The following is a 15,577-nucleotide window of genomic DNA, read 5'->3' as shown; positions in this document are numbered from 1 at the left end:
CCGATGACAAAGGGAACAACGTATGTTGTTATGCGGTTTGACCGATAAAGATCTTCGTTGAATATGTAGGAGCCAATATGAGCACCCATGTTCCGCTATTGGTTATTGACCGGAGACATGTCTCGGTCATGTCTACATAGTTCTCGAACCCGTAGGGTCCGCACGCTTAAAGTTTGATGACGGTTATATTATGAGTTTATGTGTTTTGATGTACCAAAGATAGTTCGGAGTCTCGGATGTGATCACGGACATGACGAGGAGTCTCGAAATGGTCGAGACATAAAGATTGATATATTGGAAGCCTATATTTGGATATCGGAAGTGTTCCAGGTGAAATCGGGATTTTACCGGAGAACCGGGGGTCACCGGAACCCCCCGGGAGTTTAATGGGCCTACATGGGCCTTAGTGGAGAAGAGGAGAGGTGGCCAGGGCAGGCCGCGCGCCCCCTCCCCCTCTAGTCCGAATTGGACAAGGACGGGGGGGGGGGGGGGGGGGGGGGCGGCGCCCCCTTTCCTTCCTCTCTCCCTCCTCCTTCCCCCTTCTCCTACTCCAACTAGGAAGGGAGGGAGTCCTACTCCCGGTGGGAGTAGGACTCCTCTGGCGCGCCTCCTCCTGGCCGGCAGCCTCTCCCCCCTTGCTCCTTTATATACGGGGGCAGGGGGCACCCTAGAGACACAACAATTGATCATTCATCTCTTAGCCGTGTGCGGTGCCCCCTCCACCATAGTCCACCTCGATAATATCGTAGCGCTGCTTAGGCGAAGCCCTGCGTCGGTAGAACATCATCATCGTCACCACACCGTCGTGCTGATGAAACTCTCCCTCAAAGCTCGGCTGGATCGGAGTTCGAGGGACGTCATCGAGCTGAACGTGTGCTGAACTCGAAGGTGACGTACGTTCGGTACTTGATCGGTCGGATCGTGAAGATGTACGACTACATCAACCGTGTTGTGCTAACGCTTCCGCTTTCGGTCTACGAGGGTACGTGGACACACTCTCCCCTCTCGTTGCTATGCATCACCATGATCTTGCGTGTGCATAGGAATTTTTTTGAAATTACTACGTTCCCCAACAGTGGCATCCGAGCCTGGTTTTATGCGTAGATGTCATATGCACGAGTAGAACACAAGTGAGTTGTGGGCGATATAAGTCATACTGTTTACCAACATGTCATACTTTGGTTCGGCGGTATTGTTGGATGAAGCGGCCCGGTCTGACATTACGCGTACGCTTACGCGAGACTGGTTCTACCGACGTGCTTTGCACACAGGTGGCTGGCGGGTGTCAGTTTCTCCAACTTTAGTTGAACCGAGTGTGGCTACGCCCGGTCCTTGAGAAGGTTAAAACAACACCAACTTGACAAACTATCGTTGTGGTTTTGATGCATAGGTAAGAACGGTTCTTGCTCAGCCCGTAGCAGCCATGTAAAACTTGCAACAACAAAGTAGAGGACGTCTAACTTGTTTTTGCAGGGCATGTTGTGATGTGATATGGCCAAGGCATGATGCTAAATTTTATTGTATGAGATGATCATGTTTTGTAACCGAGTTATCGGCAACTGGCAGGAGCCATATGGTTGTCGATTTATTGTATGCACTGCAATCGCCCTGTAACGGTTTACTTTATCACTAAGCGGTAGCGATAGTCCTAGAAGCATAAGTTGGCGAGACGACAACGATGCTACGATGGAGATCAAGGTGTCGCGCCGGTGACGATGGTGATCATGACGGTGCTTCGAAGATGGAGATCACAAGAACAAGATGATGATGGCCATATCATATCACTTATATTGATTGCATGTGATGTTTATCTTTTATGCATCTTATCTTGCTTTGATTGACGGTAGCATTATAAGATGACCTCTCACTAAATTATCAAGGTATAAGTGTTCTCCCTGAGTATGCACCATTGCGAAAGTTCTTCGTGCTGAGACACCACGTGATGATCGGGTGTGATAGGCTCTACGTTCAAATACAACGGGTGCAAAACAGTTGCACACGCGGAATACTCAGGTTAAACTTGACGAGCCTAGCATATGCAGATATGGCCTCGGAACACTTAGACCGAAAGGTCGAGCTTGAATCATATAGTAGATATGATCAACATAGTGATGTTCACCATTAAAACTACTCCATCTCACGTGATGATCGGACATGGTTTAGTTGATTTGGATCACGTGATCACTTAGAGGATTAGAGGGATGTCTATCTAAGTGGGAGTTCTTAAGTAATATGATTAATTGAACTTAAATTTATCATGAACTTAGTACCTGATAGTATTTTGCTTGTCTATGTTGATTGTAGATAGATGGTCCGTGTTGTTGTTCCGTTGAATTTTAATGCGTTCCTTGAGAAAGCAAAGTTGAAAGATGATGGTAGAAATTACACGGACTGGGTCCGTAACTTGAGGATTATCCTCATTGCCGCACAGAAGAATTACGTCCTGGAAGCACCGCTAGGTGCCAGACCTGCTGCAGGAGCAACACCAGAAGTTATGAACGTCTGGCAGAGCAAAGCTGATGACTACTCGATAGTTCAGTGTGCCATGCTTTACGGCTTAGAACCGGGACTTCAACGACGTTTTGAACGTCATGGAGCATATGAGATGTTCCAGGAGTTGAAGTTAATATTTCAAGAAAATGCCCGGATTGAGAGATATGAAGTCTCCAATAAGTTCTACAGCTGCAAGATGGAGGAGAATAGTTCTGTCAGTGAGCATATACTCAAAATGTCTGGGTACAACAATCACTTGATTCAACTGGGAGTTAATCTTCCGGATGATAGCGTCATTGACAGAATTCTTCAATCACTGCCACCAAGCTACAAGAGCTTCGTGATGAACTATAACATGCAAGGGATGGATAAGACGATTCCCGAGCTCTTCGCAATGCTAAAGGCTGCGGAGGTAGAAATCAAGAAAGAGCATCAAGTGTTGATGGTCAACAAGACCACCAGTTTCAAGAAAAAGGGCAAAGGGAAGAAGAAGGGGAACTTCAAGAAGAACAACAAACAAGTTGCTGCTCAGCAAAAGAAACCCAAGTCTGGACCTAAGCCTGAGACTGAGTGCTTCTACTGCAAACAGACTGGTCACTGGAAGCAGAGCTGCCACAAGTATTTGGCGGATAAGGAGGATGGCAAGGTGAACAAAGGTATATGTGATATACATGTTATTGATGTGTACCTTACTAATGCTCGCAGTAGCACCTGGGTATTTGATACTGGTTCTGTTGCTAATATTTGCAACTCGAAACAGGGACTACGGATTAAGCGAAGATTGGCTAAGGACGACGTGACGATGCCCGTGGGAAATGGTTCCAAAGTCGATGTGATCGCGGTCGGCACGCTACCTCTACATCTACCTTCGGGGTTAGTTTTAGACCTGAATAATTGTTATTTGGTGCCAGCGTTGAGCATGAACATTATATCTGGATCTTGTTTGATGCAAGACGGTTATTCATTTAAATCAGAGAATAATGGTTGTTCTATTTATATGAGTAATATCTTTTATGGTCATGCACCCTTGAAGAGTGGTCTATTTTTGTTGAATCTCGATAGTAGTGATACACATATTCATAATATTGAAGCCAAAAGATGCAGAGTTGATAATGATAGTGCAACTTATTTGTGGCACTGCCGTTTAGGTCATATTCGTGTAAAGCGCATGAAGAAACTCCATACTGATGGACTTTTGGAACCACTTGATTATGAATCACTTGGTACGTGCGAACCATGCCTCCTGGGCAAGATGACTAAAACTCCGTTCTCCGGAACAATGGAGCCAGCTAATGACTTATTGGAAATAATACACACCGATGTATGCGGTCCGATGAGTGTTGAGGCACGCGACGGGTATCGTTATTTTCTGACCTTCACAAATGATTTGAGCAGATATGAGTATATCTACTTAATGAAACACAAGTCTGAAACATTTGAAAAGTTCAAAGAATTTCAGAGTGAAGTGGTGAATCATCGTAACAAGAAAATAAAGTTTCTACGATCTGATTGTGGAGGCGAATATTTGAGTTACGAGTTTGGCCTTCGTTTAAAACAATGTGGAATAGTTTCACAACTCACGCCACCCGGAACACCACAGCGTAATAGTGTGCCCGAACATCGTAACCGTACTTTATTAGATATGGTGCGATCTATGATGTCTCTTACCGATCTACCACTATCATTTTGAGGTTATGCAATAGAGACAGCTGCATTCATGTTAAATAGGGCACCGTCTAAATCCGTTGAGACGACACCGTATGAATGGTGGTTTAGCAAGAAACCTAAACTGTCGTTTCTTAAAGTTTCGGGATGCGATGCTTATGTCAAAAGGCTTGGGCCAGATAAGCTCGAATCCAAATCGGAAAAGTGCGTCTTCATAGGATACCCTAAGGAAACAATTGGGTACACCTTGTACCACAGATCCGAAGGCAAGATCTTTGTTTCCAAGAACGGATCCTTTCTAGGGAAGGAGTTTCTCTCGAAAGAAATGAGTGGGAGGAAAGTAGAACTTGATGATGTAATTGTACCTTCTCCCAAATTGGAAAGTAGTACATCAGAGAAATCCGTTCCCGTGATGCCTACACCAACTAGAGAGGAAGCCAATGATGATCATGAAACTTCAGATCAAGTTACTACTGAACTTCATAGGTCAAGCAGAGCACGATCCGCACCAGAGTGGTACGGTAATCCTGTTCTGGAAGTCATGTTACTAGACCAAGGCGAACCTACAAACTATGAAGAAGATATGATGAGCCCAGATTCCGACAGATGACTTGAGGCCATGAAATCTGAGATTGGATCCTTGTATGAGAACAAAGTGTGGACTTTGGTGGACTTGCCCGATGATTGGCAAGCCATAGAGAATAAATGGATCTTCAAGAAGAAGACTGACGCTGATGGTAATGTTACTGTCTACAAAGCTTCACTTGTCGCAAAATGTTTTCGACAAGTTCAAGGAGTTGACTACGATGAGACTTTCTCACCCGTAGCGATGCTTAAGTCCATCTGAATCATGTTAGCAATTGCTACATTTTATGATTACGAAATCTGGCAAATGGATGTCAAAACTGTATTCCTTAATGGATATCTCGAAGAAGAGTTGTATATGATGCAACCAGAAGGTTTTGTCAATCCTAAAGGTGCTAACAAAGTGTGCAAGGTCCAGCGATCCATCTATGGACTGGTGCAAGCATCTCGGAGTTGGAATATACGCTTTGATGAGGTGATCAAAGCATATGGTTCTATACAGACTTAAGATGAAGCATGCATTTACAAGAAAGTGAGTGGGAGCTATGTAGCATTTCTGATATTATATGTGGATGACATATTGCTGATTGGAAATGATATAGAATTTCTCGATAACATAAAAGGATACTTGAATAAGATTTTTTCAATGAAAGACCTCGGTGAAGCTGCTTATATATTGAGCATCAAGATCCATAGAGATAGATCAAGATGCTTGATAAGATTTTCAATGAGTACATACCCTGGCAAGATTTTGAAGCAGTTCAAAATAGATCAATCAAAGAAGGAGTTCTAGCCTGTATTACAAGATATGAAGTTGAGTAAGACTCAAAACCCGACCACGGCAGAAGATAGAGAGAGAATGAAAGTCATTCCCTATGCCTCAGCCATAGGTTCTATAAAGCATGCCATGCTATGTACCAGACCTATTGTGTAGCTTGCCATGAGTTTGGTAAGGGGGTACAATAGTGATACATGAGTAGATCACTAGACAATGGTCAAAATTTATCCTTAGTTACCTAAGAGGACTAAGGAAATGTTTCTCGGTTATGGAGGTGATAAAGAGTTCATCGTAAAAGGTTACGTCGATGCAAGCTTTAACACTGATCCAGCTGACTTAGAGTCTCAATCTGGATGCATATTGAAAGTGGGAGCAATTAGCTATAGTAGCTCCATGTAGAGTATTGTAGACATAGAAATTTGCAATATACATACGGATTTGAATGTGAAAGGCCCGTTGACTAAACTTCTCTCACAAGCAAAACATGATCACACCTTAAGTACTCTTTGGGTATTAATCACATAGCGACGTGAACTAGATTATTGACTCTAGTAAACCCTTTGGGTGTTGGTCACATGGCGAGGTGAACTATGGGTGTTAATCACATAACGATGTGAACTATTGGTGTTAAATCACATGGCGATGTGAACTAGATTATTGACTCTAGTGCAAGTGGGAGACTGAAGAAATATGCCCTAGAGGCAATAATAAAGTTGTTATTTTATATTTCCTTATTCATGATAAATGTTTATTATTCATGCTAGAATTTGTATTGATTGGAAACCTAAATACATGTGTGAATACATAGACAAACACTATGTCCCTAGTGAGCCTCTACTTGACTAGCTCGTTGGTCAAAGATGGTTAAGGTTTCCTAACCATGGACATGAGTTGTCATTTTATAATGGGATCACATCATTAGGAGAATGATGTGATGGACAAGACCCATCCGTTAGCTTAGCATATTGATCGTTCAGTTTTATTGCTATTGCTTTCTTCATGTCAAATACATATTCCTTCGACTATGAGATTATGCAACTCCTGGATACCGAAGGAATGCCTTGTGTGCTATCAAACGTCACAATGTAACTAGGTGATTATAAAGATGCTCTACAGGTATCTCCGAAGGTGTTTGTTGAGTTGGTATAGATCGAGATTAGGATTTGTCCCTCCGAGTATCGGAGAGGTCTCTCTGGGCCCTCTCGGTAATACACATCATAAGCTTGCAAGCAAACGACTAAGGAGTTAGTCACGAGGTGATGTATTATGGAACGAGTAAAGAGACTTGCCGGCAACGAGATTGAACTAGGTATGAAGATACCGACGATCGAATCTCGGGCAAGTAACATACCGATGAACAAAGGGAATTACGTATGTTGTCATAACAGTTTGACCGTTAAAGACCTTCGCAGACTATATAGGAGCCAATATGAGCATCCAGGTTCCCCTATTGGTTATTGACCGGAGAGGTGTCTCGGTCATGTCTACATAGTTCTCGAATCCGTAGGGTCCGCACGCTTAACGTTCGATGACGATATAGTATTATATGAGTTATGTGATTTGGTGACTGAATGTTGTTCGGATTCCCGGATGAGATCACGGACATGATGAGGAGTCTCGAAATGGTCGAGAGGTAAAGATTGATATATAGGACGATGGTATTCGGACACCGGAAGTATTCCGGAGGGTACTGGGTACATATCGGGTCACCGGAACGGGTTCGGGACACCCCTGGTGTGACGCACGGATATTTAAGCAACAGTAATTCCTTGTTAGTCATGCCGTGTCACCTTAGTTACTTTTGCTAATCTCGCGTTAGTTCAAAACCAATTCAAAATTCAAATTCAAAATCAAGTCAAACAGTTAAAGTTTTCAAAAGTCAAAACTAAAATGTTGTAAAGGTGTTAAATAAATCATGGGTAATAATGGTGGAGAAACCTAAATTTAATAAAATGTTTAAGTGTTCAAAATAATTAAAATAGAGGTTTAAATATTAAAATAAATGCCTTTTGAATTTTATAAAATATTAAACTATTTTAATTTGGGTTGAGAATTAATGTGGCAGTAGTATATTTAAAAGTATTAATTTAGGTGCTAGTGATAATTTTTATAAAACTAAAATAAAAGAAAACTAAAAGTAAAACAGTAAAAGAAAAATAAATAAAAAGAAAAGAAACAAAACAGAAAACAAAACTAACAAAAAAAAGAGGAAACGAAACCCTTGGGCTCCGGCCCAGCAGGCCTGCAGCCCAACCGGGCCACCAGGCCGGCCGCTCCCCATATCCCCCTCTCACCTGAAACCCTAACCCCCCACGCACACCACTCCCCCACTCGCTCCTCTCCCCACCCCACGACCCGATCTGGATCGGGGGCGCTCGTCCCCCCTCGACCCTCGTGACCGCGTCGCCGCCACCGCACGCCATCACCGGAACTCGCCGGAACCACCTCGCCGGCCTGCACCTCGTCACCGCGTCGCCGTCGTCTCCGTCTCCTCCCCGAGCACCGTTGCCCCGAACCCTACAAACCGCCGTGAGGACCGCACCTCCCTCCCACTTTCTCCTCTGCCCCGCGCTCGCGCTCGCGGCGCCCCCGCCCACGCGGCCCGCGCCGATGGTTGCCTCGCGCCCGTGGCTGCGCGCGAGCTCGCGCGCCCGCAGTCCCCGCGTAGCCGCCGCCCGTGTCATTCGCCCGCTCCTACCGCGCCCCTGCCGCCCGCGTCTGCCTGCCTCCTCTGTCGCTGCGCTGCTCGTCCGCAGTTCCGCCGCGCCCACGTCGCACCCCTGGGCTCCCCTTCCTGCCGCTGCTGCACGGCTGCTGCTGCTGCCTCGCGCCGTCGTCGCCCTACCGCGCCGCGCCGCCCTGCGCCCGCTGTCGCTCTCGTCGCCGCCCGCAGCCCCCCTGCGCTCGCGCGCCCTTCGCTCCTGCCGGCCACGCCATCCGCTCGCCTGGCCGCCGCGCGGCCTGCTAGCCCTGGCCGCCGGCGCACCGCCGGGCCGCGCCTGCTTCTGCCCGGCCGCGCCGGGCCCATCCGCCGCTGCTCCCACGGCTCACCGGAACCCGCCTCCCCTGGTGGCCTCGGGCACGCGCCCGTGCGCCAGCATCCAGCGCCGCCCCGTTAACCACCGCCCGTGCCCGTTAAGGCCCACAGGGCCTATGACACGGGGGCCCCATGGCCATAGAACGTTTTATAAAAAAAGAATTAGAAATAAATAATAATAATAATAATTAATTAATTAATTAACTTAATTAATTTTGATTAATTAAACTAAACAACTAATTAATCATGATTAGTTAGTCTAGTCAATGACAAACGGGACCCACATGTCAGTTTGACCAGTCAACACCCCTGTTGACTGTTGACGTCAGCAAACACTATTCTGGATAATTTTGAATTAAAATAATTAAATAAATCCTAAAATGATTTAAATCTTTTAAAATTAATATAAAATAAACCGTAGTTCGGTGGAAAAACTTTGTACATGAAAGTTGCTCAGAACGACGAGATGGATCCGAATATGCGGTCCGTTCGTCCGCCAAACATCCCTAGCATAGCAAACACGCAACTTTCCCCCTCCGGTTCATCTGTCCGAAAACGCGAAACACCGGGGATACTTTCCCGGATGTTTCTCCCCTTCACCGGTATCACCTATCCCTGCGTTAGATCACCTTGGAACCGCGTATTGCCTTGTTATATTTTGTGATTCTTTGTTTGCTCCGTATTGACTGTTTCTTCCCCCCTCTTCTTCTCCGGTAGACCCCGAGACCGGCGTTGATGCGTTTGAGTACGACTACATCACCGACGACCCTTCTTCTTGTGCAACAGAGCTTCTAGGCAAGCCCCCCTTGATCACCAGATACCGCCTATTCTCCTCTCTACTGCTTGCATTAGAGTAGTGTAGCATGTTACTGCTTTCGGTTAATCCTATTCTGCTGCATAGCCTGTCATTGTTGCTACAGTTGTTACCCTTACCTGCAATCTTAAATGCTTAGTATAGGATGCTAGTATTCCATCAGTGGCCCTACCCTCTTGTCCGTCTCCCATGCTATACTACTGGGCCGTGATCACTTCGGGAGGTGATCACGGGCATATGCTATATACTTTATACTGTTATACATTACTTATGCTACTGTTCGGAGATGGGGGCTGAAGGGGCAGGTGGCTCCATCCCGGTAGAGGTGGGCCTGGGTTCCCGACGGCCCCCGACTGTTACTTTGTGGCGGAGCGACAGGACAGGTTGAGACCACCTAGGCGAGAGGTGGGCCTGGCCCTGGTCGGCGTTCGCGGATACTTCAATTAACACGCTTAACGAGATCTAGGTATTTGATCTGAGTCTGGCCACTGGCCTATACGCACTAACCAACTACGCGGGAACAGTTATGGGCACTCGACGTCGTGGTATCAGCCGAAGCCTTCGTGACGTCAGCGACTGAGAGGCGCGCGCCGGATTGGACTGGAACGCCTGCTAGGCTAGGTCTGCTTCCGGCCGCGTTCGCAACACGCAGGTGTGCAATGGGCGATGGGCCCAGACCCCTGCGCCATAGGATTTAGACCGGCGTGCTGACCTCTCTATTGTGCCTAGGTAGGGCTGCAACGTGTTGATCTTCCGAGGCCGGGCATGACCCAGGAAAGTGTGTCCGGCCAAATGGGATCGAGCGTGTTGGGTTATGTGGTGCACCCCTGCAGGGAAGTTTATCTGTTCGAATAGGTGTGATCTTCGGTAACAGGACGACTTGGAGTTGTACCTTGACCTTATGACAACTAGAACCGGATACTTAACAAAATACACCCTTCCAAGCGCCAGATATAACCCGGTGATCGCTCTCACACAGGGCGACGAGGGGAGGATCGCCGGGTAGGATTATGCTATGCGATGATACTTGGTGAACTTACCATCTACTCTCTCCTACATGCTGCAAGATGGAGGCTGCCAGAAGCGTAGTCTTCGACAGGACTAGCTATCCCCCTCTTATTCTGGCATTCTGCAGTTCAGTCCACCGATATTGCCCCTTTACACAGATACCCATGCATATGTAGTGTAGATCCTTGCTTGCGAGTACTTTGGGTGAGTACTCACGGTTGCTTTTCTCCCTCTTTCCCCCTTTCCATTCTACCTGATTGTCGCAACCAGATACTGGAGCCCAGGAGCCTGACGCCACCATCGACGACGACTCCTACTACACCGCGGGTGCCTACTACTACATGCAGGCCGCTGACGACGACCAGGAGTAGTTTAGGAGGATCCCAGGCAGGAGGCCTGCGCCTCTCTCGATCTGTATCCCAGTTTGTGCTAGCCATCTTATGGCAACTTGTTTAACTTATGTCTGTACTCAGATATTGTTGCTTCCGCTGACTCGTCTATGATCGAGCACTTGTATTCGAGCCCTCGAGGCCCCTGGCTTGTATTATGATGCTTGTATGACTTATTTATGTTTTTAGAGTTGTGTTGTGATATCTTCCCGTGAGTCCCTGATCTTGATCGTACATGTTTGCATGTATGATTAGTGTAAGGTCAAATCGAGGGCGTCACAAGTTGGTATCAGAGCCGACTGCCTGTAAGAATCCCCCTTTCCAACTCCTTGGCCGAAGTCGAGTGTAGACATTGCAAAACTTTTACTAACATGGTTGTGTGTCTTACGGGCACATGTTGCCATTGGGTGGTAGTACGATCTTTTATTCCTCAACCTATACTCTGGGACTCTGACATCTCTGCTCTTCGGGTTAAACGATTTTACTAACTCTAACTCTAGGTTCTCGATAATACTTTCTCCCGGAGAGCCCCTTATCACAGATGATCGTCTGCTGCACCAGAAGAATCCGAAGATACTCTCCGATGTTCTCTTGAGACTTTATGGCGTTGCTTTTGCAATTCCCTACCACCTAAATATCCCTATGTATAAATACATACACTTGCCGTTCTTACTTTTATTCCTAGTTGATCTTGTTATTACAAGATACCCTGAAATTCTCTCTGTTGTTCCGAGAATCCTTTGAGCTTACTGCCTTGCTGTTCTTTGCCACATGAATACCACTATGGATAATTTCTAGCACTCACCGGATATTTGCTCATCCCCAGTTGATTCATGTATTTCACAAAAGTCTTCAAAATACTATTTGAACTTCTGAAAATCCTAAGTAGCCTATTGCTCTTGAAATTCTTACTTGCTTGCATTATGGTTAATCCCATAAGTCTATAATCTTATTGGCATCTCTTGTCATTATCATTTTGAGTCCGTTGATTCAATTTGGTGCGAATGCTCGCAATCCTCAATCAGATCCTAGAATTCATCCTTCCGGCTCAGACGTCATTTTAAACGTGAGCTGGTTCTCACCAATCAAATTGTCGTCGATTGTGCCCCTAAGTCTATTGAACTTATCCATCCTTGATCAGAGCGTCTGCTTCTGATCCTTCGCTTTGTAAATCATAATTACTTTGCAATTGAGCTCTAACTCACTCAGTTGTTTCTATAATCCAATGTCTTTGCATTGATTCTTCCTCTGGTTGTGAGCCGATACTCACATCAGATCCTTTATGGACCATCAGAACCTTGTTGGATTTTATCCGACAACGTCCTTCATATTCAATCACTTTGGAAGTTCTTTCCCTGATACATAATGCCTTTGATAAATCCTATTCCTTGATTTGGCCAACCATGCTCTGCTTTCGAGCTGGTGATATTTACTATTGAAGCTTGTGGTATATGTTTCCACGATCCCCCGATGGGTTGAACCTATGCCTTCCATAATATGTGTGAACTCGAAAGTTTTCATGAGTCATACTCTTCTGGTATTTTGCCAGATAAAATTTCAACACTACAACTTCATCAAACGCGAGAAGTGAATGAAAGGTTATGCATTGAAGAAGTGGGAGTCGACCTTGAACTTTGCGTTCATGCCCATTGACACGATGCAAATCTTATGATGGAAGCTTCTCGCAAAATAGTTACCCCTTGTTATAAGTGCTTGTATCTGTGGTTTGATCATGTACAAATGTGATTCTGACCATATTGTTCCCCTTTGATTCAATTTCTTAGACAAGTTAAAACCACTTGTCCTCTATAGATCAATGCACCCGTCCAACCTCTATTATGATCTACCTTTGAGTATTACCCCGTGGTATCTCGATAATATCACAGAACCATATTACTTCTTATGAGTTCTTCTTCAAGTATTATTTCTCACCGATTCCAATTTCCCCTGGGTTCTGAGTTGTTAGACACTCAAGGACACCGATAAGTGAATCAATTCCGCACTCCGATTCAATAACTCTAAGTATTTCGTTGCTTATGAGCTTATTAATCCTTCAAGTCGTTCATAGCCTAATAGGCTATATCATTATCGTGTAACTTTTAACTGTGCTACCTGGTCCTTCTTCTCGAAGCACAATTTTCAATGATGAGCTAAGCTTACGTCAACTTTCCTCGTCATATCATTTTTCCTTGAACAACAAGCTTGATTCCGAGTTGGCGTCGTACCCTTGGTTCCAATAACCTTTCGCTTCATCATTCCTTTGATTTGATGTCATCGCCGGCCGATTACATCTTCATGAAACCTCTCGACAAATGTGTCGTGATCATCATCAACATTCTGAGCGTTTCCAGGATATCAATCGAATTCATGATAAGAGATATCATCCTAGCCCCCTCGATGATTGTGTTAACATCGACAACATTCTTGCATTTCCGCAACACAAAACTGGTTCACGAATTGTGTTGTACCTTGAGTTTCTTGCTATCCAACTTATGTTATGTTCTACCTTGGAGTATTACCATCTTTTATGTCAAGAATGTCGTGAGGATTGCTCCACCTCTTAAGAATTCTTGGTATAGTGATGCTTCTCACCGTCACTCTTCTTTCTTGGTCACCGTGTTGATTCTAACCGGGGTACCAACAAGTGAACGGTGCTGTTTGGATTCTGCCCTTCTAGCAACCCTATTGCTTTGAAGTTAATGGTCAGCTGTTCATTCTTAGACTATTGATTATTGAATCACCATTCTGACATTGGTCGTGCAACCCAGCCCATATTTTGGGTGCACCTCTCAACCAATGTTTGATTGTGTGTGTTTCCCTCGAGCATACATCATTATACCATTTGATCTAACAAATGTTATCTCCTTTTTCACATAATTGTGGAGATCCATATTTTGGAAATCTCAATGTATTGACGCTGAGTCCATCAACCATCTCCTCACCCTCTCCTTGGTTTAATGATGAACTCTTGTTTCAGAACTCGTTCCATAGTTCATTTCCCGAGAATCTTACAATGTCATCTCGTCAATTTGTGTTGCACCTTTTCTTCTCAGACATCCCGAGTCTGAGGTATCCTGGCACTAATCAGATCTGAATCTTGGTCAGATATGGTGGTTGGGACATATTTCCAAGAGTTATAACATTGGCCTTTATATGACCCGGTAAGGTGATGTCATGCCTAACACACCTGGCCGGAGGACCTATTGTTATAGTTTCCTTTTTAACAAGGTTATCCATTCTTCCATGAGGAAATTGTAAGACTTATTCTATAAGTCGTTCCTGATGGATCCTTTTGTGTATCCAAAGTCTAACCTTTACTTGATGACCATGTCAATGCTATCTCGAAGCATGTCTGTGGTACTCCGTTCATCAACAAGAGCATTGAAAGCGCAATGCTAGATTTTCTTTATTAATTATCCAAACACCGTTGTATGGGTAATGTCATGAAATTTCTCTCCCCTTTCCTAAAGAGTTTTCTATGTTATATCCTGTCATGGATATCATTCTGCTTGTCCTTGGGAAGGATATACCCCTGAAATATGTGTTTAAACAAATTTTCCTTTCCATTGTTCTGTTTAATCTGATAATCATATTTTCCTTTCCATTGTTTGGATTAACCATTCTTGTGATCTATATGATCTAAGCAGTAATATTCTCCTACTTATGTAACCCCCTCGTTGTACAATTCTGTCAGCAAGACCCTATTACTATTGTTGATGACATTCCGGTAGCCACCGATGGACGAGAACTCTGCCTATTGGTCCGCCTCGTTCAACGAGCAGGAAAACGGTTCTCTTCGTCCCTTGCCCTTGGTATCGATGTTGCCGACATAACTGACCGGCTAGCCTCTGACATGCCTTGCTTGCATGATCGTGCAAGACATCACCGCCTTCCTATTTTAACCCACATGGTGGGCCCATAACCCACAGTTCCACAGGATCGAAACCTGACTCTCCTGCACCCCCTCTTCCCAAGGTTGTTCCTCGCGTGTGGCCTCATATGTAATTCACGAGCCACCTTCCGAGAGATCATCAAATCTGTTACCGGACGCAATACTTATTCCCGATTGCTTTGAGCCCCTTTCACGCCCTGTTTCAGGCATCGAACTATTACCTGCTCGCTCGAAACTTCCCATAAAACCTCATTACTTTGCTCTCGATATGTTCTTAAGTTTCAATTCGAGAGTTACTTTCTGCCACCTTCCCCGATGTTATCGACCAGATAGTAAACCTTGTAGAGGTTCGTTCTCCCCGAATACCCCCCCCCTTATTCTTTCGTAAGTATGATGGAACCCCCGAAGAAAGGATGCCGACTTCATCTTCATGACTTGAAGCAGAGAAATGAAGACGTCAATGCAAGGGATCGACCTCTTCAAGAAGAGCATCCAAGACCAAGAAGATCCATTAGAATTTCGTAACCAGATCTTTCCCCCTTGCTCCATCTCTTAAATCTCGGGACGAGATTTCTTGTAGTGGAGAAGAATTGTGACGCCCGGATATTTAAGCGACAGTAATTCCCTGTTAGTCATGCCGTGTCACCTTAGTTACTGTTGCTAATCTCGCGTTAGTTCAAAACCAATTCAAATTCAAAATCAAGTCAAACATTTAAAGTTTTCAAAAGTCAAAACTAAAATGTTGTAAGGGTGTTAAATAAATCATGGGTAATAATGGTGGAGAAACCTAAATTTAATAAAATGTTTAAGTGTTCAAAATAATTAAAATAAAGGTTTAAATATTAAAATAAATGCCTTTTAAATTTTATAAAATATTAAACTATTTTAATTTGGGTTGAGAATTAATGTGGCAGTA

This window comes from Triticum aestivum, chromosome 5D (assembly GCF_018294505.1).
Source record: "Triticum aestivum cultivar Chinese Spring chromosome 5D, IWGSC CS RefSeq v2.1, whole genome shotgun sequence".
NCBI lineage: Eukaryota > Viridiplantae > Streptophyta > Magnoliopsida > Poales > Poaceae > Triticum > Triticum aestivum.
The sequence above is the reverse complement of the archived record's forward strand: the minus strand, read 5'-3'. Positions refer to the sequence as shown.